The following is a 27,073-nucleotide window of genomic DNA, read 5'->3' on the forward strand; positions in this document are numbered from 1 at the left end:
ACTGCCCAGCTATTTTGGGATACCAGAGGTATCCCAAAATAGCTACCCCACCTCTACATAAGCCACTTGTTATTTTGAAATATTTTTTGAAATAATGGGCATGCTATGGCTCGAAATAGTGTGTTATTTTGAAATTTGGCGCTGTGTAGACATACGCATATGTGTAGATATACGCATTGCACAAATTGCATCTCTTATTTTGAGTTTAGGGTGCTGTGTAGATGCACCCATTGATGCATTTCTTGCCTATGTTTGTTTCAAAGAGCTACAAGCCATAGTATAGGGCTATTTGAGCACAAAGCTGAAATGACTGTCAAATGGTGTATTTTCAGGTTCCCTACATTGATACATGTGCATGCAGCAGCCAGTGCAAACAAGAGGTCAGAGCTGCATCAAATGAATCCTCTATGTTATTATATATTGGTTATACAGACTAGCTCCCTGATGTTGCAGATGCTAGTGCTGCTGGTGCTGGTAACTGCTACAGAAGGCTATTCAGCTTCGCTTTGCAGTCTACTCTATCCTCTGATTCACTGGGAGATACAGTAGCTGTAGCAGCAGATTAGACTTTTTTTCTCTTCTCTCTTTTCTCTCGCCCCCACCCCTGAGACCTCTGTGCTTTGACGTCATATGTGCTCCTTTCAGTTGCCATAGCAGCCCCATTCCCCAAGCCCTCTGCCTGTCTCCTCTGGTAGGTTCCACAATGGTACAGCCAGCATCACGCTGCACAATGGTTTCCAGGCAGTGAAAGAGGGTGATTCAGCAAGCCACTCTTTCTTCCTTTTTTATTTTATTATCAGATGTTTTCTCTCCCTTTCTCTCCTCTGCTTAATTTTTTTCCCCAAGGTTTTTATTCAGTACACTTTTTTAAAAATTGGTTTGCCTTGAAGTCACCTGCCCATCATTATAATTTTTTTTAATACCCCATCTCTTCCTCCTCAGTCTGGAATGTGGTTAAAAATACAACGTAAGGTCGCAGTTTGAGGGAAGGGTTGCTGTACCAGGAGCATAGTTCGCAGGCACGGAATGGTAGGTGGTTGATGCTAATATTCTACGACTAACCTGCCTTTGCAGGGTGGGCTGCTGAATATTGATTGTTGATTTAAAAAAGAGAGAGAGAGAGAGACAGATTATTGAAGTAAACTGCTAACTGATGCAAGAAAGCAGCAGCATTACACAGTTTGTGGCTGGAGAACCATCGTTTTCCTGTATTGGGTGTGTATGAATATTTCTATTTGGGCTCAGTTAGGTGGCCAGTGGTTTTAGGAGCAGTACAGAGGCACAGCATGGATGGGGTGATAGTGATTTAACAGCTGGTGCATGTAAACAGTAGTGCTGTACTAAGTCTCCTTACTTCTGAAGATATTGTGGCTTTCCTTGGGAGATATTTTCTTGTCTTTTAAATCAGCAAAGTAAACATTTTGTTTGGGTCTGTATCTATCTGTCTAGAGCTATACAAAATAAATGTAATAGTCCTTTTAAAAAGGAATTGCTATTAACTAATATCTTTTGTGATGCAGAAGCTAAAAGTACTCGAATTGTGTATCGGGGTTAAATGTAAAAAATGGACAAAAAGGCAGGGAGAGCAAGTGTGCCTGAAAAATTATGGTGTTGGGATGTGTGGGGGTAGCTAATGGAAATTATAGGGAGGTGGAGGCATGTCTTTAAGGAAGAAGTCTCTTAAGGTAGGCATCATTCCACTGCATGACTTCCAGATCTAACTGCACAAAAACTGATGCATTTTACAGAGATACCAAAAGCCCTTAGGAAAACCACGGAAAATAATTTGCTAGTGGTATGCTACAGAAAATAATTCAACAGTTTCTTAGACTGCAGTGAAATGAATGGAAAAAATCCTCACACAAATCTGGTGGCACAGCTATTGCAACAGAATAACTATTTTGCTTCTTTTCTTTTGCAAAAGGGGGCTTATTACAAAATAATATGCATTTTCCTTGTAGAGTGACATGCCACAGTCATGCCTAATAAGCAAACTGTGCCCCTGGGGAATCTGAATGGCCTTGTTCCTTAAGTGATTGTTAGCTTGTTTACATGGGCTCCTTTTTACTGCATAGCTTCACCATCTCCTCAATGCAGCCCTCCTCTTCCGTGATGGTGTTCAGCGTGACTTTTGCAAGAACCCTGGTGAAAGATGAACCAGGCCAATATATAAATCCACATTTTACCAAAGGAAATTAAAACAGAGGGAGAGTTTTGTAGGGAAATACTAAATAACATAGTATGCGCTGTCAAATTATAGATCCTCTCTGAAATGATAGACAGATATTCTGTCATGCATGGCCAATATTTTGAAAATAGGTGGTGGAAGAGTGAGCATTCATGTACATTATACTGGAATTGTTTCTGTTATGTTCTACCACATGCAAACACATTTGACTGAGATTACATGGACACAAGTAGGGTATGGAAACTCTGATCCTCTGACCCTTCAGACCATGTCAGTGACTACATAGTATATGCTGGAGTGAGTGCCCTCTTTTCCCTGGTTTTCCTTCTGCTGAGTATTCTTTCTAGACTCAAAAGTGGCATAGAAATACCTGTTTTTGTTGTATAGAGCAATTAATTTTTCTCCATTGGGAACTCAAACGTGAATCACGGACATGGTTGGATTTCAGAAATCCATTAAATTGTATATTTTCTGTCCTCCCCCTCTCATATTCACACACATGCACGAGCTTTGAAACAGCAAGATAATTTGTCAGAGTCCCATTGTTTTAATATGTTGTTGTTGTAGTGGAGCTTTATGATTCCAGAAACATTCACATGAAAATCACTTAATGTGAAATATTAGCTGCCTTCAGCTGACTCTGCTTGCATGCTCAATTTTAGAATGTCTCTCTTGTTCAGATAAGTGTGTATGCGCTGGAGGGCCGGTTTATGAGCAGAACCCAGCAGGGATGAGTGTGTTGTTTGCTGTAAATGCCTGGCACTTCCGCAGCCATTATTTGACGATTTCATAGTATAGGTCAATAATTGCAAGGCACAATATTGGTTGTGTGCTGCTGTTTTTGAAAGATAAATTTGGTACGATAGTGGAAGAGCTACACAAATTCCCTTTGTGTTATCCTTTTGCAATATGTTGCAAAACTCTTCAACCGCAGCGGGAGCAAAAGCAGGCCTCTAATTAATCAGAGTCCTCTATTATAAATACACGTACAACATTTTTTTAAAATATCCAATGACTGGGAAATATAGAAAAAAAATCTACCTTTAAAACATACATTTAAGCTATAATGCAATGCAAATGAGCACCTTTCTTCAGATGCTTCCTGAATAGCAAAAACCATAAACATCCTTCTGATGAGCACTGTGCACAAAGCAAGGCTTTGATGTCCTGCTCAGTGTGGAGAGCGCTCCAAACCACTTAAGCCTACCATTATCCAGGTCACATTTTTAGTTCACAGCAGTCCTGGTAGAAACAATGACTTCAAAAAAATGAATCATTGATAGCTACTATTCTTGCTGCTTTATTTCTTCATTGAGGTAACAGGCAGGAAGAAAAGGGAGAGACTTGGTTGAACCAGAATAACAAACATATACAAACTGGGTCCTGCTTTTATCCATTCTCTGCCTCCCTTGCTAAGGGTTCTCTGAAGCTCAGTGCTACCCTGCAAGAGAAATATCCCCTCCCCCACATGGTTGTAGATTTGGCATTAATCCAAAACTATGCTGTATTTGCTGCAAGCTGCTTCCCCCTTTAATATAGTACTAACGGCTATTGCCTTCTGAGCTGGATAGTGCTAGGATGTGGGGTAGGTGGGGGTGGCTATGTTGGCTCTACACTGGTATGATTTTGACATTGCGGGCAAGTTGCCTTTGGGAGTTCTTTGTGCCACTTTCAGGGTGCAAAATGGGTACAGTAGAACACATACTGCAGCTTTTGGTGTACAAACAAATAGTAAAAAAGGGGCAAAGGTCTCACCCTAAGGAACCAAATACCTAATTAAACATTGATGACAGTGGAAATGCATAGGATGTGAGTCAGTGTAAAATTTGGCTCATAACATTGTTTAAAAAGCTTGCCTGCTGTGATTAATGCATCCGTCTTTTAAGTTTTCTTAATATGTACCATCTTCTTTTGAGCTACTTTCAGTATGTGTTCTGAATGAATGGTAAGAAAACTTTACCTAAACCTTAGTGGGCTCATTGATACTGTCATGATACTTCACATGACAAATAACACTTATATTTACATTTATGACATATTGTTTGCTTAGAAATCCCCTCGCTGTGGTGATATAACAAAAGAATCTTAACTCATACACACACAATGGTGGGTTAATGTAGGAATTTTAATTTAATGAGGATTTTCCTTCCATTTATTTTTTAGTCTTCATTATTTATGTGTGGATCAATTAAAAATTCAAGCACGATATTTATTTTTGTTTATTTTTCTCTGTTTAGGGCTAACACTAGAAATTGGTACGAGCAGCAGGCCAGATTCAGCTATGGGAATTCAGGCATGAAGTTGACCCCTCTTAGAAATTTCCTATAGATGAGACATAGCACAAGCTGTGGTAAGTTACAATGATTCTTTAAAAATACAACTCACTGTTGATTACAAACTACTTAATGCTGACATGTATACTGTTAAATCTGTCATTTTACATGCAGTCTTTTTTGGTCATTTTTAGTCAATATGAATTACACAACTGCGTTTTAAAACCTTATTATTGCTGCACTGGAATGTAATGGCAATAAGATTTTGGAGGAGGTATGAAGGAAGTACATTAGTGACATAAAAACCATGCAGTGTTATGACATAATTATAAGACTATGCCATTGTTTATAATTTTTATCTGTATTTGCTCTGAGATGGCTAAATGCACCTCAGTATGAGGAGTGCTTAGTGGGATATTTTGGACACAAATCCTCTTTTCTGTGGTTTGATGCAGCAGGATTAAGATATTTTTGTCAGATACCACTAGGAAAAGAAAATGAAGTGGTCAGTGAAACTGACCATCAGAGCTAAGTGAAGTGCAGAAATTAAGTAAGCAGCATGAATGGTGAAAGGCAAAAATATTAAAAGTTTATGTAGCTTTATTAACCCTGTGTGCCATTAGTATTGTAGGAAAGAAAGGTTTCTATATGTAACATTTTGATCTTGATGCTGATCCACTGGGTTTTATTTTAATTATATGATTGGAGAGGAACTTCTCCTAGGCAGGAATCCTTTGTTTAACTCTCCCCATCCCCATGGAAAAAATGCCAGATTCAAGATGGATTCCAGCACCAGGTGGCATGGTTGTATGTTTTTGTAAGACCAACCACAGTTTGGGCTTATAGGAAAAACAAAACCATTTACATGTTACCTTGTGCACTGGGCCATTAAGCCTCTTAAGTACCACTAATGGCTTTCATTAGAAATTCTAGATTAATAAGCAGGTTATTTCTAACTTAACATACAAGACTGATACACGCACAATTGAACATAAATGGAATAGAGGTTACCCAATCTGTTTTGTATAAAGCATGTTCAAGTTATGCTTATTCCTATTCAAAACATATTTCCATAAAATATGAGGATGTAGGGTCACAAAGGCATTTCACATCTGTAAAGGTTGTAGCACCAAGGTGAGATAGTGTCTGCAAAAAATCAGTACATGCACATGTTAAAAGGAAGAATTTATTTCATTGGCTTGTTCATGGAGAATTTAAAAAAAACTTATCAGAAATTTTGGGGTTTTCTTATTTTATTTTGAGATGGAGCAGTGATATGTTGAAATAATATTTATATGGGATCCTTAATGTATTTTAAGAACTTTAATATGGGACCAATGCCAATACAGATCTAGCTTTAGGTCCATTAACGTTTAGTATTGTTGCTTTTAGAATTTACTTATTTTGTGAGATTTTTTTTCCTGAAGATATCATCTTCACTTTCCACCCATTATATATGTCATAGTTCACATAATGCTAATTATTTTATAATTATTCCTCTCTCCTATTGTAATGCAACTTGAATCACTCATGCCTCAGGTCACCAGGTCACCCATGTCTTTTGCTTTAACATGGCAATCTATTTCAGAATATCCAACATACTGACCAACACTTCTGCCAGTGCTTTTTTTGCATGCAGGTTAGAGGGGAAAAGCTCATTTGAATGTTTATCTTCTTCTGTTCCTCATGTTTATGAATTTCTAATCATTTTACAAATAAGTAGGAAAACAAATTCTTGTTCTAAAGAGCTGATAGTTTAAACACTTTAAAAAAGTCTCTGCACAGTAGGGATCCAGGCCTGTAAACATGCATGTGCTTGACTCTTGAGTACACAATCTGAATTCAGGACCTTGAAAATTACTCATTTGCACTGTATTTGTGATTGCAGTCTGGCACTTATGTGTGTTGATCTGGTAATTGCACTTGTCTCCATATGGCAGGGCTACTCAACTTTGGAAGCCCCAGGGGCCACAATGATACCCATAGCACATGCTGAGGGCTGCAACTTAAGTGTGGTTGCATATATATGCAAATATATGTAAATATTGTGCAAATATATGCAAATAGCTCCTTTCATACTGACCGACATCAGTACAAAGACTAGGGCAAGTCTACACAACACAGAGGCCTCATTTAAGTCAGTTCTGCTAATATTAATAAAGTGCAATATTTACCCAATTTCCACCCATATGACAGCATTTTTATTGAGCAATGACAGTTCAGCAATTTAATTACTAAAACACATGTCAACAGAAGACCATTATAGTGACTACTTTTTTGTTTTGACTTCACAATTTCAACAAATAAAAAAAAAATTGCCAATACAATATTTACTGAAATATAAGTACAATCAAGGTGAAGTCAAAGGCACCGAGGGGAGAAGTGGCATGGCTAGAAAAGGAACCCAGGAATCCTGCTTCCCAGAATCCTTCCTTTCCCCGCCCACCCCACCAAGCACCAGCTCCCATGGTCCTCAAAGAGATGGGAACCCCCAAATCTAACCAACAGACTCACTGCCCACCTACAGGAAAGGAAAGAAGCCAGAAGTTTTAACATCCAGTTCCCTGCTCTAACCCAGTGTCCCTGCCCTTCCCCAGAACCAGGCACCCTCCAGCCCTCCTGCTCCACCCCAATGCCCCTCCTCTCCCCCAGGGCCAGGTACCCCCAGCCTCCCTACTCGAACTCAATGCACATTCCCTCCCACAGAGCCGGGAACATAACTCTAGCCGGGTGGAGGGTAAGACTCTGGGTCTCACTGTAGCCACATGCTTTTCCTTCCAGGCGCTGGGGCTCATGTGCAGAGCAGCCATGAATGGTCCAGGCGGATGGCTCTGAATATTCCATTGAAGGCATGTGCTGCTGCCCCTTCCCTGATTCTCTGCAGGATCTTTAAAAAAGAGATTCATAAAGGACAGAAAACCCTTTGAGGATCAAGATCAGGATCTCACAATATTTCATAACAGTATAAAACTCTAGTTCTATCAGTGACGTTCTTTTTCATTGGTATCCTTATTAATGTTCAACACAGTAAGCCGCATTCTGACCTTGGGTATGTCTACTCTGCGAAAAAAGACCTGCAGCCGTGAATCTCAGAACCCAGGTCAAATGACTCAAGCTCACTAAGCTTGTTTTGTGGGGCTAAAAATAGTAGTAGTGACGTTTGGACTCAGACTGAATCTCGGGCTCTGAAACCTGGCACAGGGTCTGAGTCTCAGAACCAGTCTCCAGCCTGAGCCTGAATATCCACATTGTCGGTTTTAGTCGTGTAGTGTGAGCTGCCAAAGTCAGTTGCCCTAGGCACTGAGAATTGCTGCCATGGGTTGGTCTTGAAGTGTAGAGGTGCTCACCAGTATGAATATAGAGTAGCTCAAAACTTTGTGTCTGTTACCAGAACTCAGATATCATCAGAAGGAAGTGGGGACCATAAATGGTGGCTGGGTTAGAGTTCAAAATAGTGTCCTCATTTGTGGTAAATACCATCTTACCCCAGTATTACTACCATTATAAATAAGGTTTGGTTGTATGAGCTAAGAACGGTTGGGTGTTACAGGCTCTGTAGCTTTGAATAGGTCGCATAACCGCTCTACAACTCAGTTTTACCATTTTTAAACTGTGGAGAGGGATGACGTTTCAAAATATTCCAAGATTTCAAAAAATGAACTTTGATTTTGGTTGTCTACTGACTTTTGTTTGCTAAATGAGATCTAATATTCAGAAAGTGGATGCTCTGCTCTTTCTCAAAGTCAGGCCTCTTTTTTAAAGTTGGCTTGGCAACTTTTACTTCGTTTGTCTCAGTCAGAACATTGGCCTTTCTCCTTTTGAGTTAAAGGGCAGTGTTTTCCAGATAGTGATCAAATGACTCAATTATTCCTGCCTAATCTGATAAAATTAAATAAAAAAGATAGTGACCGAGAGCGAGAGATAGGCGCAAATGTTTGGCTTTTACTCCAAATAAATGTAGTATCCGAACTCTTTGATTCATGTAATTAGTGACTTATATTGCATAAATAAATATAAATGTTTGAAAAGGGCAGTGGGAAGAATTGTGATTATACTGGTGGTGGTTTCTATTGACATTAAAAATGATTTTTTTTTTAGAAAAAGATTGACTACCTAGTAAAATCATCTTGTATTTTTTGCTGAACAGAATTTAGATATATTTACATTTTCCTCACTACTTGTTATGTTGCATCTATCGGTATATAAACAAGCTGCACAATATGTTCCATTAAATGAACTTTCAGGATGGACTTATGGCCCATGATGAAAATGTCTACATTCTCTTATGTCAAAGGCAGAACAAATGGTAAATATATTCTTTCAGAAACCCACAACAGACTGAAAAACAGTGACAGTTGATATTTGGTCATATCCTATGCATATTATTCATGTGGAACAAGTGTAAAATATATCCCAAAGGTATGTAAAATAACAGAGAAAGATATGCTTTCTAGTGAAATAACTTGTGGATGTTTGGGGGGAAATTATTGAGCCACATAATACCTATTGTAGTCAATCAGTATTGTGTAAAACATACACAATACCCAATAACAGAATTTACCCCCAATTTGTCCCAGAAGGTCTCAAAATAGATAGATAAAACCAATTACCACCTTCCTTCCAAAACCAAAGGTGGAAATGAGTCATTTGAAGCCAGCTGGTGAAAAGTACGGTGAATCAAATCTCCATTCATTTCTAAAGGTGGTAATGCTTCCTAAACTCCCCATATGCCCATAGTAATTCCTTCTCTCAGTTGTGACCTGCAAAAATTTCAGATCATATGTTTATTTCCTCTTATTCGATTTTTGGAATAGAAAATTAAAAGGAGCATAAAATGAAGGTGTGGTTACATTGAGTTGTGTGCTGGTGTTGCATACTGCATGCTGGTTTGTTTGGTGTTTGGCAGTTTTTAGGTCATGTCAAGTTGTATGGCAATAGTATGGTGTGCCTTGTCAATAGTTCAGCATGCTCGTACTTCTCACTGAAATCAGTGAGCTCACTATAGGATTAAATCACTGCTATTTCCTTTTTTTTTTTCAATCTCACAACTGCTTTTTAAATACTTGACCCTATAAGTTACTAAGCATTCTTCTTTCCATCTGGCAGAATGTTCAGTGTCTCCCAGGATCATGTCCCACGTATGGGGGACAAATGCTTAGCTAGTCAGTATTTACCAATAGTGCTGGTGTAAAATTACCTGGGGGCTGGGTTACAGATAGCTCACTGCTAAACTTCTGGACCATTTAATCTCTCTGTATAACCCACCAAAATTCAATTTAAATAATATGAATACTCTGCCATGAACAACCAGTATATTTTGATTTGAGGATGCACTGCAGACCTAAAGAAAAATCTAGGTCAATAACAGAAGACCCTATATAATGCCAGGATGAGGGATGGAAAGAGGACTCATTGGTGGGTTGTGATTTTCTGATGCTACAATTATGGGCATGATATAAGAACTTGCACACCAGGTAGTGGTGGGACAGGGAAAAGAGTAAGCAGAAGGGACCAAACAGCCGGCCACCACTGGAGAATGTCCCATCAAAACTAGAAAATACTCTGACATCCATCTGTCAGTCCCAGTTAGGCTGATCGTGCAGCTGCCGGGTAAGCTTGTGTCTGTCTGGAACATCTTTGCATCTTCTGTCCCTAAGTGTTAGGGGATTGTTGTCCTCTTTCTAAAACTCAGTGGGAGTTTTTGGTTTGGTTAGCTTCCAGTATTAAAAGGAATGGGAAGGGTGTTTGAGAAATCGGGATCCTGAGACTGACAGCTCAAGGAATAATGGAAAAGACCAACACTCCAGGTCAGCCTGATTGACAGGGAGGGCTGGCCAATGAATGAGGAGGCTGGGGGAGAGACCTGTCTTCCATGTTCCTTTGTTGGGCTGGGGTTTGATCTGGGTCAGATTAAGTGGGGATGAACTAAGGAGACAACATGTGCATGAGCTGAGCTGGGCAGGGGAGCCATGTCAGCCAGAGACAGTCCAGAGATCAGATCCATGCTGGGAGCAGGGCTGCAGCCACAAACCATGAGACACAGCCCAGAAGCAGGGTCATGCTGGGAGTGGGGGTGCAGAGAGACAGGCCAAAGAGCCAGGAACTGGAGGCAACACGGCAGAGTGTGGACCTGAGTGCAGTAAGCTATAGGCGAGAGCTGAGGGGACCTTGGGTAGAGGCCTTGCAGGCCAGGCTGTGGAGGGGCTGAAGCTAGGGGAAAGGATTCTGCCACCCAGAGTAAATGTCTGACCTGCAGCATCCCTGCAGCACTGCCAGGACCTGAGAGAGGCCTGGGACCTCCAAGGAGCGGACTGTGAACTCTCCTTACATTCCAGAGGTGCTGTGTGAGTCTCTGTGCCATAGAGCAGAGTGATGTGTTTTCCAGTAACTTTTTCCATTTTCCCTTATTCTTTTTTAAATTTGACTGTTTAATACATTATATTTGCTTTGAACTCTGTGAAATCATCAGAGGGTCTGCAAAGCATTCCATGTAAAGGGAGCACCCTGAAGTGGGGACACCTAGTTCCTGCCCTGGGTGGCCACAACAAGGTTAAGGGTTGAGCTCCCAGGAAACCTAGGCCCAGCCTTGTTGGGGTTATGAGGACTCTCTGAACTTTTCCTGAAATAGAGCTGCACAGTTTAATTGCAAATTATGTCTCCATTAATTTCAGGTTAGGTTTTACTCATCAGTTCATGACAAGAGATTTTAATGGCATCATGAATGCCTGATTTATCATTGTATTTAAATTAACTTGATTATACAGTACCAAGTTGTATTAAGAGAAGTAGCTTTCATGCCTTACAAATATGGCCATGAGCCTTTTTTGTGACTACCATAATGGCAATAACCTATTTAAATGCTTTAGCCTTTCTTACCCTTGGAGAATAGAATAGCTCTTAAGTTTCTTTAGCAAGTATGAATTCATGTTTCTACTACACAAACAAATGAGCACACCATGCTTCTAAAAGTAAGGTCAGAGCCTCAGATGATGAAAATGAATATATGCCATTGAATTCAGTGGATTATTGGTGGTTTATTTCAAATGAGGATTTGTCCCTGAATTTCAATTGAATCAATGTATGTGCTGACAAAGTCAGTATGTATCATTTTTGTGGTATGTTTCATTATGAAGTTTGTAGGATTCTGCTTGCTTTTCCTATGCTTTTATCTGAATGTAACTAACTCCATTGTGTCCCATGTTGCAGTGATCCAGTAAAAAAATGTTTCTGACGTTGAAAATGTGTGTAGCAAAGGCCTCTTATGAATTATAAAACAGAATTGTCAATGTTTTAAAAAAGATGGGTTCGGGGCTTAGCTACCATCCCCTCTTGAGATTAGCTTAAAAAGTATGACTTTTAAAAAAAATGTGTTAATTTGCCTTTGTTTTCGGAACCTTTAGGATAGTCTTGGCTCATGTTTTAAAGCATTTGTCTGTAACTTTTTTGTTTAAAATAAAAAGCCAAGATTCTTATATAATTGGATGACTTCAGGAGCTGAGATGGTAAGAAAAACACTCAATGGTGTGAAAATCACAATAAAAATGGGAGTGGACAACACTGGAAGCTTTCAGGCATATCCTACAGGAGTAGTCACACGTTTTTGATCCAGCTTCATAGTAGTTTCATAGTCTGATCTTGAAAATATTGTTTGTGGTAGTTGCTGTTTTCTGGCAGGTCCAGGCCTGGACCCATGTTATAGCCATGAAGGTAAGAAGGCCTTCAAAGTTTAAGAAATTTTTGAAAGCCTCTTAGTAAACCACAAAGATGGAATAGTAATCTACAAATAGGCACTTATCCATGATATTTTGAGATATGTTGTGTACTAAAAGGACCTTGCTGATGTTATTGAAAGTCTTTGTGGCTGGTTCTGTGGTTCTCATGCTGCCCAGCTCTTCATGTGCCATTTACATCCTCTCACAAAGAAATGAGCGTTTAATAAACAACCTGAAGATACTCCAATGACTGACAATTTGTTACCAGAAACAGCAGTTCTTCCTTTGTTCCTTTGAAAGCTGTCAGGGCATTGCTAGCCTCTTCTTTTTCATCATCTCCTCCTCTCTCTTCCTTCTCACGGCACACCTCCTCTCCCCTCCTCCCCCTGGCAAAAAAAAAAAAAAAAAAAAGACACAGTGGGCGTACTGTCTTTTTATTATCCCCCCATAGTGAGCAGGGGTGGCCGCTCACTGACCCCGAGGGAGAAGACCCCCTCTCCGAACCTGGGTTGACCAAGCCGGGTCCTGCCCCTTTAACTCTCCAGAGGCCAAGGGGCAGGGACTGGAGCATAAAAGCCCAGCCCTGGAGTTTAGCCGGGGTTCAGCCACCGGCGGAAGCAGAGGCCTGCTGCCCTGAGCTCCCAAGCCAGAAGGGCCCTGAGGACCTGGCAGAGGTTGAGGACTGGCCCGGACCGCTGGGCCCATGCATTGAAGTGGAATCTTTTTTTATCCTACCCCAGGGTGCAGACTACCAGGACCCCGAGAACCAGCAGCTGACCTGGACCCAGGTAGATGCTGAGGGGGAGTTAGGAAGTGGCCTGGGGAACCCAAGAACTGTCAGGCTGATCTAATAACACTTCAAAGTGTGTCAATGTGTTGTGGATCGGATCCCTGCTGACCCCAGTGGCCACCAAGGCTGCCACTGCTAGGGCCCTGGGCTGGGAGTAGGTGGAGTAGGGAGGGTTCATGTACCCTTTGCCGCGCCACTTACTGGGTGGCAGTCTTCCCCTCCCTGCTCGTGCCTGGGGAACTGTGTTTGGTTTGCTGCCCCACCCTGAAACAGGGCCTGGGCTGCACTGACTCTGGAAAAACATTTGCATTACTGTCTGCTGGGGTTGAGAGGAGCCACTGGACTGTTGCCTACAGGCCTGAGCACAGGTCAGGGGCCCAGGACTAAGCTAGGTGGCTTACACCCCCTCAAATATGTTTTGGAAGGGAGAAGTCTGTGGTCCTGATTCTTATCTTGCTATATACATGACAATGGCATTCTCACTGTGGCTGCTTTTGCACGCCTCATCTTAAGATCATGATGATGTTGATATCAGTGGCATTGAGTCCTCAGTCTGCTGCTCTCAACCTTCAGCAACTAAGGCTTTGTCTACACTAACAAAGTTTTGCTGCCAAAAACTGCCTTTTGTTGACAAAACTGTGAGAATGTTCACACTACAATGTGACTTTTTGTAGGGAAAGACACCCAGTTTTGGCAACAAACTTCCGCCCTCCTCCCCGTGAGAGACTTTTGTCTTTTCCCCTTCTTTTTATAGTCCACAAAGAGTCAGGGTAGACTCTGTTGTTTGTTTTGTTGACAGAACTGGCTTCTACCAGTGTCCCACAATGCCTGCCCTGATGGTTCTGCTCAGTGTTTTGATTTCTGCTGTCCTGCAGGCATGCAGTTCTCCCTTTTTCAAAGCTTCAAGAAGTGTCTGACAGCTGAGTGAGCTGCTCCATTTGAGGGGGGAAAATAACAAATCATTGAACCGCTTCTGTTCTCTACGAACACAGCAGCAGGCACACTTCTGCTGCAGGGGCAGGGGGATCAATACTGGGTTGCTTTGACATTCCTCAGCATGGAGACCTCACAGAGCTACTCATGCTACTACTCCCAGCCACTGAGATTGTGAGGAGAAAACTCAGAGGGAATCCCAAGAAACATAGCTCTGCCCATGGGTGGTCGGTGAAGGTAGGGCTGGGGGAGGCAAGCTGCCGTGCACACCCACCAGCACCACCACTGGGAAGGGAGGAGGGTGGGTGGCTCCAGCCTCCCCAGCTCCGGAGCACGGGAAAGGAGGACGGCTTGTGTCTCCAACCCCGGAGCATGGGGAGGGAAGAGGGTGCGTGGCCCCAGCCTCCCTGGCCCCAGAGCAATGGGAGGGAAGAGGGCGCATGACTCCAGCCTCCAGGGAGGGCAGGCCCTCAGAGTTAGCAACAGTCCGCCCCCAGTATGCCTACAGTAGGCATTTTGGGGGTGGAGTATGGGTAGGGCTTATACTGGAAGCCCAGGGCTCTGCCTTCTCACAGCACTGCACTGTGAGATACATACGTACAGTGCATTGCTCACACTGTCAGTGATGGTGTCCCCATTGTGGACATGTGGACACCTTCTGGTGATTTTTATTTTCCTGATTTTTTGGGGGTGTCAACACAAGTTTTGTCCAAAAAACTTGGTACTGTAAACATACCTTAAAGGAAAATAGCAAAAATAGGAATAAGAGAATTGTTTTTTGTTTTAAACCATTGTACAAGTTAGCAGTTGAATCAGTATCTCAGATTTTAGAATGCATATGGATCAAGTGTGATTCTATAACTGCTAAATTTGTGATTTTTGACACATAATTCTGGCCGTAAGATGGCTATTCCATTAATTACTTTGGAACTATTAGCATCATTATATATAATTAAAAGTTAAGTATGATGCAAACAACTGTGCCAGATTCTGAGTTGCTCAGTTGTCTTCAGGAGAGATACATTGATTACTCCAGATGTGGATGTCCCATTATTTTTTTTAAAGACTTGAGATATAACAGGGAAGATATTACTTTTTAAGAGTTTATTCCAAAAGTTCACAAGCATATATAAAAGAGCATAATTATTATGCAAAATACCCAAGATTTGCATGCAGATTATAACAGAAAAATCAAATATCCAAGCACAAGAGACTCTGAAAACTTTATAATAAAACAATAATACTACTTTGCATTAATTGGTAGTTTCCTAATAGAAACTCTCAAAGCGTTTTACAGATAACCCTTTCTTTGCAGGTAAGTATAAATCAAATATATGAGCAGACTGATTTTTAAATGGTCTTTTTTCATGGAGGGAAGTTCTAGAGCTGAGAATCAAATTTTCTATCTCACAATCCTCTGCTTTAGCAAGGCTGTTTTTTTTCCCCAGGACACCATCTATGTCCCATCAAACCGCTGTGTCTGCCCGCTTCCATTCCCTTCTTCTCCAAATTAATTTATAATTCTATTGTCAAATGATGAATTGCTTTTTGACTCTACCATTGAAAATGTGAAAGGGTTATTCACTTAAATGTATCCCCAAAGTGATGCCAAATGGAAAGCAGTGGTACTCAGCTTTTGAATTGTAGTGAAGCAGTCCCCTTTCCAAAATATCTTGGGTCAGATCCTCGCAGCTGATTCCCTGTTGCCCGGTAAACCTCATCCCACGAGGCATAACGGGGCATAACGGGGAGGTAGACAAATGCCTTTGATGTCGCCCGCAGAGCATCCAGACTAGCGCACTGAGCCAACAAACAGCTGATCGGCACAGCGCAGCAGCCATTTAAATTTAAATGAAGGGGCGATTATTTAAATCGCTGCTTCATTTTCCTATGCTGGGTAGCCTAATCTACATGCCTCTGTCGCCAGAGGCATGTAGTCTAGACATACCCTGTGAGACTTTGCAAATGCTATGGTGAAGGTGAAGCTCATCTATGAAATTATCTCTGAAATTATTGCACATTACAGTCCATCAAAGCTCCCTGGGATGTTCTTGTAACATAAGGCTTCAGATACAGGCATCCAAAGATCGGTATTCAATTTTGTTCATTGTTAGATGCGTGGAAGGGGAAGAGAAAAAGGAAAAAAAAATGAAGGGGACTGTACCAATATCATCTATGGGATTATCTTAATTTTTCCCCTTTTGATATATAAAGCATCCGAATTTAACACTCTAATGATTTCAAATTACCCTCTGTTATCCACTTTTGAAAATTTGATGGACTATTATTACTCTAATGCAGTGGTCCCCAACCTTTTGGGGCTGCTGGGCGCCAGCGGGCAGGGCTGCTCACGTGCCGCACGTCCGGGGATGCTCACGCACATACCGCACGCACGGAAGGGGGGGGCGCCCATGCGCCCGGGGCTGGCACCAGCATGGGCCATGCGCCCAGGGATGGGGCCGCCCATGCACCACGCACCCGGGGGCAGGGCTGCCACAGATTGTTCTGGGGGCACACTTAAATGCCCCGGTGGGTATCATGGCGCCCGTGGGCACCATGTTGGGGACCACTGCTCTCATGCATGGATTCTCAACCTGGGTGTTAGAAATGAGTACAGGGGACATGGCATCCTTCCCTTTCTTCATAGAAGGAAACAACAAAACTTCTTTGTGTTTGTTGTTAGGATTATTAACACCTACTTGGCTAACTGGTTAACTAATAAGCGATTGCTTATCAGTTAACGGTCCCACGGTCCCAGTTAACCACAACAACCACCCCCCCTCCCCAGCGTGATCTGCATTTAAAACTTGGGCCAGCAGGCTGGCTCAGTCCCACCTGACTGGTCCATGTTTTAAATGAAGAACACACAGGAGCTCTCTGTCAGATCTGCCTCCATGCTGCCGCTGCTACCTCCATGCTGCCACCGCTGATACAGAGGCAGCAGTGCAGGGGACGGGGGAGCTGGAACATGCGGGGAGCTGGCTTTCAAGTCAGCTTCCCACATGTGCCAGCTCCTGATAAGCTGACTGCCCCACCTTGCGCTGCTGCCTCTGTATCAGGCAGGTGGGAACTGGTGCTCACTGGGAGTCGGTCCTGTCCCCCTGTGCTGCTGCCTCCGATACAGAGGCAGCAGTGCAGGGTGTGGGGGGGAACCAGGAGCCAATGCTCGTGGGGATCGGGCTTAAAAACTTTTAAGGCTTCTGAGGCTACCTTGAGGGCTTTCCAGCTGAGTCTTTCCCACCCGCAGAGCTTTCTATAAGAGGGGAATTACTGGAATTATAGCTTATCAATGCAGACAGGCAAGTCCCGTGAGTAGAAAGAAAAGAGAGGAAACACATTGATATTGAGATGCTTTATTTTGCTTGTATGTCCTGCTATCAGTAATACCTGAGTACCTCCAACATATTTATGCATTTATCCTCATAACCATGTCAGGTAAGGAAAGATGATTATCCCTATCTTGCAGACATGGAACTGAGGCACAGAAATTGAAAAATTTCCTTAAGGTTGCGTAAGAAGTTTGTGGCAGAGCCAAGAATTGAAACAAGATCCCTCCAGTACCTTATCCACAAGATCATCCTCCCTCCCCAAAGCACATGCAGTAGCACTTGATTTAAAGAATATTTTCATAAGATAGCACTGGAGAGAAACAAATGAGCAAAGAAGGAAGGTGTTGTTGAAGAGAAGACTAATGTTAAAGAAAGTGAGAGGAGGAAGTGTAGAGCATGGTGACTAAATATGTGTGTCCTGGGTTGTGACCAAGTTGTCTTGATTCTGTAGACAGTGCTGTGCTACTGTTTGTACCAATTTCTGCAAGAGACCTCAATATAGTTACCCCATATCTTTTAAATACGTGCTTCTTGATATGTCTTGATGCAAGGTCTGACAAAACCCTCAGTTAGATGAACTCTCTGGCTTGATGCTTTAAAGGGTGCCCACATCAGAGAAAATAGATTTTAAGTCCTTTCTATTGAGGTTATTTAGCAGAAGGCACACTGGAGTATGAGATCTTGAAAAAAAATCTACTTACTGAGCAGGCAGATTTGTTTGTCGGTACTTAAATTTGCCATTCATTATTCAGATACAGGTGACTTCTAACTGGAAATACGGCAGTAAAATGAGAGTTTACAGGAAAATAAAAGTAGAATTTATAATTTTCACTGATTGAGGGATCCCTTTGCAATACACCTTTGTGAGCTCCTCAAAAGCACAAGGAGGCTTATGTGGTTGTGAATGCTGAGCATAGGATAAATGGACCTTATAGAGTGTGTGTGAATTCCCCTGGACTTTTCCCAGTCCCCATCTCAGAAAAATTGTACAGCTTCACCCCCACTGCTCTTGGGAAGATCCTGTTAATGTGATAGCTGGTGGTAATCCCATAAAAAAAGAAAATTTTGCATACAATGCTCTTTTCCCATAATGGTTCATAAACATCTTTGTGTTCAAGCCACGATCTTTAGCTGAAATCAAACACAGGTTCTAATTCTACTGAAATACTGTGGACAATCACTTCCTTAGTTGCACTGGAATCCTGTTTGCAGATGTTTATTGTTGGTTTGTACTAGGCAGCATTCAGTTATACATCTGTTTGTGTAGATCAGGAGAAGGTGGTCTGCAGTTTTGTTTTTTGTTCTAGGTGTAATGTGTTTCCTTTGATATCCATAGTGCTGTCTTAAAGGAAAGGGAATTTTGGATAGCAAATGGAACAGACACTCTGCTACAGATATGATTTTTAAAGAGACATTGTTTCAATATATATTTATCCTATTTTAGAAGGATTTATAAAAACCAGGGCCTCATTTAAGTAGGACGATTTTATGGGGATTTGCCTCTTCAGAGAAGATTCCAGAGAATGGGATGGGGTGTGTGTGTGTGTGTGAGAATTTTTCCATTGTATGAAGATGAGTCTGTTTTATTTGCATATATGTAGATTGTGTAAGAGGCAGCACTTATGGTCTAAAAGTCTATTCACAACAGATTTAGAAACATCAGGATTTGAGGGGATATGTCTTCTGGCACATTTGTTACCTCAGGATATTTGCCCGTTTTTGCTTAATTCCTTCACTGTAACCTCAGAAGTAGATTATTTTGTAGAAATACTAAAAGCACTTTTTGAAGTATACTGTTCCTTTTTTATATAAAAAAGATTTCATATTTAATGGAATAAAAAGCTGCACTGTTTGTCTATGTCATTGCTAGAGTAGTGGTGAACTTCATTTTGTGTTTTAAGCTATCTTATGGAAGCCTTTGTGCATGTCGTAAAAAGACATATAAACTTACTCGCATTGGTATATAGTTAAAATGCAGCACAAAAGTACTATAATTATGTATCATCTTTGTGATGTTGCATTCCCATCATCATTTGGAAACTAGGGGCTGGTTCCTTCTTCATGAGAAGTAGGGCTGCAAGGTCAGACACGTACATTTGATTTGCCCGCTTCAAAGGAAGTAGGAGGTTACTATAATGTTGAGTTAGTGAAAGTAGAATATGTATAAAAATTCTTTTCAGTGTTAGTGAAGTTAGATAGATAATTCACAGCTTAGAAGCTTCAGGGGGTAGCCAAGTGAGTCTGTACAGGTAAACTGAAAAAACAACAAATAGTCTGGTAGCACTTTATAGACTAACAAAACGTGTAGATGGTATCATGAGCTTTTGTGGGCACAGCCCACTTCTTCAGATGACCGGAGTGTTGGATGTCACAGCTTAGAATTAACTTTCCTGCTGTGACTCTAACAGTTAAACATCAAGGCTAAGTCTACACGGGCATGAATTTCCGAAAATGCTTTTAACGGAAAAGTTTTCCGTTAAAAGCATTTTCGGAAAAGCGCGTCTAGATTGGCAGGATGCTTTTCTGCAAAAGCACTTTTTGCGGAAAAGCGTCCGTGGCCAATCTAGACACGGTTTTCAGCAAAAAAGCCCCGATCGCCATTTTCGCGATTGGGGCTTTTTTGCAGAAAACACTACCGTGCTGTATACAATGGCCCTTTCAGGCAAAAGACTTTCAGAAAAAGACTTTTGCCCGAACGGGAGCAGCATAGTTTTTCCGGAAAAGCACTGATGATTTTACATTAGATCGTCAGTGCTTTTCCGGAAATTCAAGCGGCCAGTGTAGACAGCTGGCAAGTTTTCCCGGAAAATCATATGATTTTCCGGAAAAACTTGCCAGTCTAGACACAGCCCAAGTGTGAATTAAATTAATTACCATAGAATCACAGGATTGGAAGAGACCTCAGGAGGTTGAGTCCAACTCCCTCCTAAAAGCAAGACCAATCCTAACTAAATATTCCTAGCTAGGGGTTTGTCAGCCTGGAACTTAAAAACCTCTAGGGATGGAGATTCCACCCCCTCACTAGGTAACCCATCCCAGTGCTTCACCACCCTCCTAGTGAAATAGTTTCTCCTAATATCCAACCTAGACCTCCCCCACTGCAACTGGAGACCATCGCTCCTCCTTCTGTCATATGTCACTACTGACAACTCCCTCTCTCCATCCTCTTTGGAACCCCCCCACCTCAGGTAATTAAAGGCTGCTATCAAATCCCTCCTAACTCTTCTTGAGTATGTCACCACTACAGCACTAATTCGAACTAACTTAGTTCGAATTTGTTAATTCGAACTAAGCTAATTCGAACTAACGGATCCAGACTTAAAACTAGTTCGAATTAGTGTTTTGCTAATTCGAACTAGCATGTCCACACTGAGTGGACCCTGATCCGAGGTTAAGGATGGCCGGAAGCAGTGCCGGCAGGGCATCAGGTTAGGACTTAGAGCGTGGAGCTGCTGTCTCAGGCTACCTGAGGGTTGTGTTTAAAGGGACCCGACCCCCACCCCGGACAGACAGTTCTCAGGGTTCCCCGCTTGCTTGTCTAACTCGATGAGGGACAGCAAAGCAGTCCTGTCTTGGAGTGCCCTGAGTGCCCACACTCGGCACATCACAGCACTCGGCCATCAGCCCGGCTGCACTTGCCGCAGGCTGCCATCCGGAGGGGGGTGTCAATCGGGGGGGGGTGCAGGAGAGCTTCCACCCCGAGGAGCCCGCAGAGCCACCCCAGTCCTCCCCATCGGGGGCCCATACCCCATTCCTCTCTCACCTCCTTCCACTTACCCCTCCCTAGCCCCCCTTCTTGATGTACAAAATAAAGGACACGTGTGTTCAAAAATAGAAACTCTCTTTAATTAACAAAACTAGGGGGGGGGGTGTTAACCTCTGGGGAGACTGGGAAAAGGAGGTGGGAGAGGGGAAGAGAGAGGGTGGGAGAGGGGAGGGCAACTAAAATGATAAGGGGTTTGGAACAGGTCCCATATGAAGAGAGGCTAAAGAGACTGTGACTTTTCAGCTTAGAAAAGAGGAGACTGAGGGGGGATATGACAGAGGTCTATAAAAGCATGAGTGGTGTGGAGAGGGTGCATAAAGAAAAGTTCTTCATTAGTTCCCATAATAGAAGGACTAGAGGACACCAAATGAAATGAATGGGTAGCAGGCTTCAAACTAATAACGGAAAGTTCTTCTTCACAAAGCAAATAGTCAACCTGTGGAACTCCTTGCTGCAGGAGGCTGTGACGGCTAGAACTAGAACAGAGTTTGAAGAGAAGTTAGATAAAGTCATGGAGGTTGGGTCCATGGAGTGCTATTAGCCAGGGGGTAGAAATGGTGTCCCTGGCCTCTGTTTGTGGAAGGCTGGAGATGGATGGAACGAGACAAATGGCTTGGTCATTGTTTCGGTCCATTCCCTCCAGCGTCCCTAGTGTTGGCTGCTGTCAGCAGACAGGCTACTGGGCTAGATGGACTTTTGGTCTGACCCAGTATGGCCATTCTAAGCTCAGGACTCAGAGTTTGGACCACCTTGATTGTCATGCATACCTGCTCCTGGGTGGCCAGGCTGGCAGCTATCCTGCCTTAGACGGCCACTTTCCTGTGCCTAGTGCGGAGGTCGTGGATGAGGTCCACGATGTCCGCACTAGACCAGGTGGGCGCCTGCCTCTTGCGGACCTGGGCAGGCTCCCGGGAGCCACCAGCCTGGTCCCGGGAAGAGGTGGAGGGCTGGGTGGCAGCGGGTGGCTGGCTCGAGCCGTGCCAGGTGCAGGGTCTGCTGGCTGGGTGCTGGCAGGCTTGCACCTGGCACGGGCACCGTAGCCAGCCCGTGCCCCTTTAAGGGCTCTGGGGCTGGGAGGGGGCCAGAAGAGTTTCCCTGGTGGTGCCCAGAGTGGCCACCAGGGCAAGCTGGGGAGGGCTAGCCTCCCACTAGTTCGAATTAAGTGGCTACACAGCCCTTAATTCGAACTAGTTAATTCAAACTAGGCGTTAGTCCTCGTAGAATGAGGTTTACCTAGTTTGAATTAAGTTCGAACTAGCGGTTTGCCTGTGTAGCGCCTATTAAAGTTAATTCGAACTAACGTCTGTTAGTTCGAATTAACTTTGTAGTGTAGACATACCCCTATAGACTAAATAAGTCCAGATCCCTCAGCCATTCTTCAAGTTATGTTCTTCAGCTCCCTAATAATTTGTTGCCTTGTGCTGCACCTGCTCTAATACATCCATATTCTTTCTGTAATGGGGGTCTCAGAATTGGACACAATACTCCAGATGTGGCTTTGCCAGTGCTAAATAAAGAGGAATAATCAGTTTCCTAGATCTGCTGGCAACTAATGCACCCCAATATGCCATTAGCCCTCTTGGTGATAAGGGCACACTGCTGACCCATAATTCGAGCTAGGTAGGCAAATCAGGGAACCGAGGTTGCAAATGAAGCCCGGGATTTAAATATCCCGGGCTTTATTTGCATGTTCCCGTCCGGCCACCATTTTTAAATCCCCCTTAGTCCGAACGAACCATTCCACAAGGAGTAACAGTTAATCCGAACTAAGGACTAACTTTAAACTGCCGGTTCCCTGATTTGCCTACCTAGCTCGAATGAATGAGCTAGTGTAGACATACCCTAAGTGATTTGCTCCAAGGTGACATGCTGAGTCATTGGCAGAGTCAGGACTCAGATCCCAGCAGTTTGAACTCCTACAGCCCGTCTGTAACCACTGAAGACCACTGCCAAAATATACATTTTTACAAGGACTCTTTACTTGTTTTTTTAGTCTGTGTAGTGAGGTGGAGGGCTGTCAGCCGACGGTCAGGGCAGTGTGTGTGTGTATGTTTCCGAGAAAAGGTTTAACGTCTGTGTCTTTACTGCTAGGACCGGGGTCCCGTCGCAGAGGGTGGCCAGCAGGCCAACAGACGCCCCGTTATATAGGAAGAGCTTATTACACCTTAGATTTTAGCTGCTAGAACACAGGGGTTCCTTCGCAGCGGGCAGCCTAGGAAAGGCTGAAAAGGTGCCCCAACTGATCTTGTCACCTGGGAGTGACACAGATCCAAACGCCCAAGCTCTCCCTATGTCTGTCCCTTTATGACCGGCTGAAGTTCTTTTAAATTGTGCTTGGTTCTATTACAGCAATTGAAGGAGTCAGGTTAAAGCTTAAACAGTTACAGGTTTATTAAAGTCTTATAAAAGCATATGGTTACAATGGCTATTGCTCTATTTCTTAAATGCTAGCAAATATATATATATATATATATATATATATCTTAAAAATGATTACAGGAAAAAGGTAAAGATAGAAAATAGAAATAATGGTACCAAGTGACAGCTTAATCTGTAAAGAGCTCTAACACTATGTATATATATACTTAAGCAAAGGACCACATCCAGGTACAATTTTTACCCCTTTCTGTGCCTCTCGACTCCAGCGTGTCAGGCCAGGGCCGGTCTCTCAATTCCTAGGAAAGACGAATACGAGGTGGGCATCCCCTCTGGAACCTCGGGAGATCAAACATCTAACCCGACCAGCAGATAGATGGTAGATTGACACTCAGAGAAAATGTGCTGCTGGACCCATCTTTATACCCCTGGGGGCCCGTATCCTCTTTCTTATCTAAGATGCCGAATTGTACTGGTCCGTTTTGTGGCGCCAGTTCTTACAAGTAAGTTTCAAGTTAATTTACACAAGAGAGATAACTAAATTGTGAGTACTAGACATTTTTTACTGGGCAAGAGATTCCTCCCCTCTCGGACGGCTGAGTGTTCGTATCAATATGGGTTAAGTCAAGGACACTCCTTGGCAGCCTCTTGGTCAGCAATTGGCATATCTCTGTTTACAGCCATTCATGGTCACAGCAGCCTGGGCCTTCTGCTCTGTGTGCCCTGTATGCTCCAGGCAAGCAAAAATGGATGTTACAAGGGGGGGTTCCTGTCTGGCTACAAGGGCCATCCACTGACCTAGAGCGGGAGGAGCCCCTTCCTGAGCCCTGCTGGGCCGAGTTCTGTCCCACACCACCACCTGGCTGGAAGTCATGAGGAGGGGCCAGAAGTATAAAAGGCAGAACCAGGAGTCCATTGAAGCCCCAGCTGCTGGAGGAGCCAGATGCCTACCCTGCACTTCCAAGCTAGGAAGCTGCGGTGGACCTAAAGGAGGCCAAGGACTGGCCAAGACTGCCAGGACCACAGAAAGACTTTGACCCCCAAGGAGCTACCTATGCTGACAGCGGTTCCAGCCCACCACAGCCCAAAGGACCTGTCATTGAGCCAAATACGCCTACCCTTGGTCTAGCGTACCAGGCCTTTAATTTGGCAGAACCAGAACCTGTGAGAGTCAACGTGTCCTAGTCAGGATCCCCACTGACCTAGTGACAAGCCACTGCTAGGGCCGTGGGCTGGAACGCAGTGGAGTAGGTAGGCCAGTGTCCCCCCCGTGATCCTAATCAATGAATGGCGTTTCCTCCTGCTTCGCAAACTACCTGTGATTGTCTGCTCCCTGCCTGAGCTAGGAGACCTGGCCAGTTGTTGCCCCACCTTTAACTAAGACCAGAGCCCCTATTGACTGTTGCTCAGCTTAGTATACGTCTGAGCACTGGGACTGTGCGCTACTGTTTGTTGCCCTGTCCTGAGCTAGGGCCTAGACTTATTGACTATTGCTTTAAAGGCCCAACCTGAATCTAGGCCTGAGACCTCTTGAACTATGTGTTGCCCTGAGCTAGGGCTTGTGCTTAGTGATTATTTAAAGGCTCAGGTCTAGGGATGTAAGCAACTACTCTAGTATCCAATAAGCAAAAGTGGGGTAGCCAGGACCAGGTGTGAGCTAGGAATCAGCTGATTCCTGACTTGTGCCCAGTCCCAGATCCTGAGCCTCTGCTTTTTAAATGTATTAAAAGCCTACTGGCTCTTAATATATTTAAAAATCAGAAGCGTAGCTGGGGGACCCAGTATAAGCTGGGAATCAGCTGGCCCAGCTCACATTGGGTCCCTGTTCTGTGCTTCATTCTTTTAAATGTAGTGTAACCCCCAAGGAGATTGCCTAGATTCCCGGGGCTCTGTCTCCTGGCAGCTCAGGGACAGGCACACTGAGTTTGCCTTGGCTCCCCCTCCCTACCAGGGACAGAGTCAGCCTGGCAACCCATAGGGAGTAGGAGCCATTGTTTGAGGAGTCTAGAGCTAGCCGGGGCAAGGGGAGGGCTGGCTGTGTGGGAGCTAGTAAGCCCCAGGCCTGCATGCAGGGTTTCCCCCTGAGAATTAGCCTCTAGGGACCTGAAGGCAGGATCCCTCCGCTGGGTTTTATGTCTCCACTGTTGGTTCCCAGTTTGTGGAGTTTGCTGGGAAACTTCCCCAGCCAGGCTGAGTTAGCTCTCCGGCTCCCTGGGAGAGACCAATCACCACATGGTCAGCTCTGCTCTGTCTGCTGGTTCAGGGCTGCTGCCTGCTGTGTGTGTGTCTGAATGCTGGGGTAGGAGCTTTCAGTTTGAATTTTTGTGCAGTTGTGTGGCCTGCACCTTGAGCCCTGCATCCCTTTGTGGTGAGGAGAAATTCTGGGACCGAAGCAGCCTGGTTCCTGCCTGACAAGGATCCCTGCCAGAAGAGACCAGCCCCTCTGCAGGAACTGAGTCATCTCTGAACCTGAGGCTCATTCATGGAGTGTGTGAGTGCACTGCACCATCTTTTAGTTAGGGAATTTGTTTGGGGATTTTCTAACCTGCTGCATATTAAACCTGTGGAGGGATTTACCACCTTCTCCCACTTGGGAGTCCTTTGGGCTGTACTAGACCCCGTCAGCCCCACTGCTAAACCGCTGCAGAGAAGAAATTTGTGGTCATAAGTCATCAAGGGCCCCAACAAAATACGCGTACCAATGGGACACTAACCTCACAGTTGCTGGGCACCGGTGACCCTAAAAATAGTGTTTTACCCTGTTCTGTTATATTTGTCTCCTGTTTAATATAATTGTGTTTATTACAGTGTATGTGTTTGTGCTATTTTCTGGGAGTCTCCAACTATCTGGCAAGTACGTGGGGATTACCTGGGCTAGAATTTTCCTCCCAAGCTGCTCTGGTGACCCTGCCAGGAAGGAGTGAGGGGAGTGGAGGCACCACCAAATAAATCCATTGGGGAAAAAATAAAGTTGAGTGGGTGGCGGGATCCAGAAGAACCCAGACCTATCCATCAAAACCTGTAAGCAGATTAGCATTAAAGAAATGGAGAGGGGGTGCTACAGTATTAAGAGCTGGCAGCCTGTTAATACATTTAAAAGGCTGAAGCACAGTGAGGGGAACCGGGGAAAGCCAGGAATCAGCTATCCCAGTTCATATCAGGTCCCCCCACTGCACTTTAGCCTTTTAAATGTATTAAGAGCCTGTAGGCTCTTGATTAGTATCAGAGGGGTAGCTGCGTTAGTCTGAATCTGCAAAAGCGGTGAGGAGTCCTGTGGCACCTTATAAAGTAACCGAAGTGTTGGAGCATAAGCTTTCATGGGCAAAGACTTTGCCCACTTTGCCCACGAAAGCTTAACTAATTGACTAGTTGATGGAAATACCATCAACTAGTTGATTAGCTGATTAAATGAAATTTAACATCCCTATTCAGGTTAGCCACTGGCCTGAGCTCCCCTGGACTATTGTTGCTTGCGCTGAGTGAGGGCCAGGGCTTTTGGACTCTGTGCTCAGCCTGATTACACAACTAGTGCTTCAGCTGATTCTTCATGTGTGACTGAGCAGATGTGTGAGGCAGAGTGGCTGCCCCCTGACTGGGATAGAGTTTGAATAGTGATTACTTTAAAAATAACGAATAAAAAAGTAATAGTGGTGTAGGTGAAGTATCATACTAAAGCAAATGGTTTTGAGCCATTGGGGGAACTGGG

At 43.7% G+C, this 27,073-nt stretch overlaps 1 protein-coding gene across 4 annotated transcripts in view; it reads left to right on the forward strand.

The window, feature by feature from the left end:
• Positions 1–692: 692 nt before the first annotated feature.
• The window catches only part of MAPK10 (mitogen-activated protein kinase 10), a 231,352-nt gene continuing 204,971 nt past the window's right edge, over positions 693–27,073 (forward strand). For all 4 annotated transcript variants that reach the window (XM_006115344.5, XM_006115340.5, XM_006115341.5 and 1 more), the window contains exons 1-2: positions 693–1,029; positions 4,426–4,538. The gene's annotated coding sequence lies outside the window, so the exon portion shown is untranslated. The remainder of the gene's footprint in view (positions 1,030–4,425; positions 4,539–27,073) is intronic.

The sequence above is a fragment of the Pelodiscus sinensis genome, chromosome 4 (assembly GCF_052426305.1).
Source record: "Pelodiscus sinensis isolate ZL-2025 chromosome 4, ASM5242630v1, whole genome shotgun sequence".
In the NCBI taxonomy this organism is placed as follows: Eukaryota; Metazoa; Chordata; order Testudines; family Trionychidae; genus Pelodiscus; species Pelodiscus sinensis.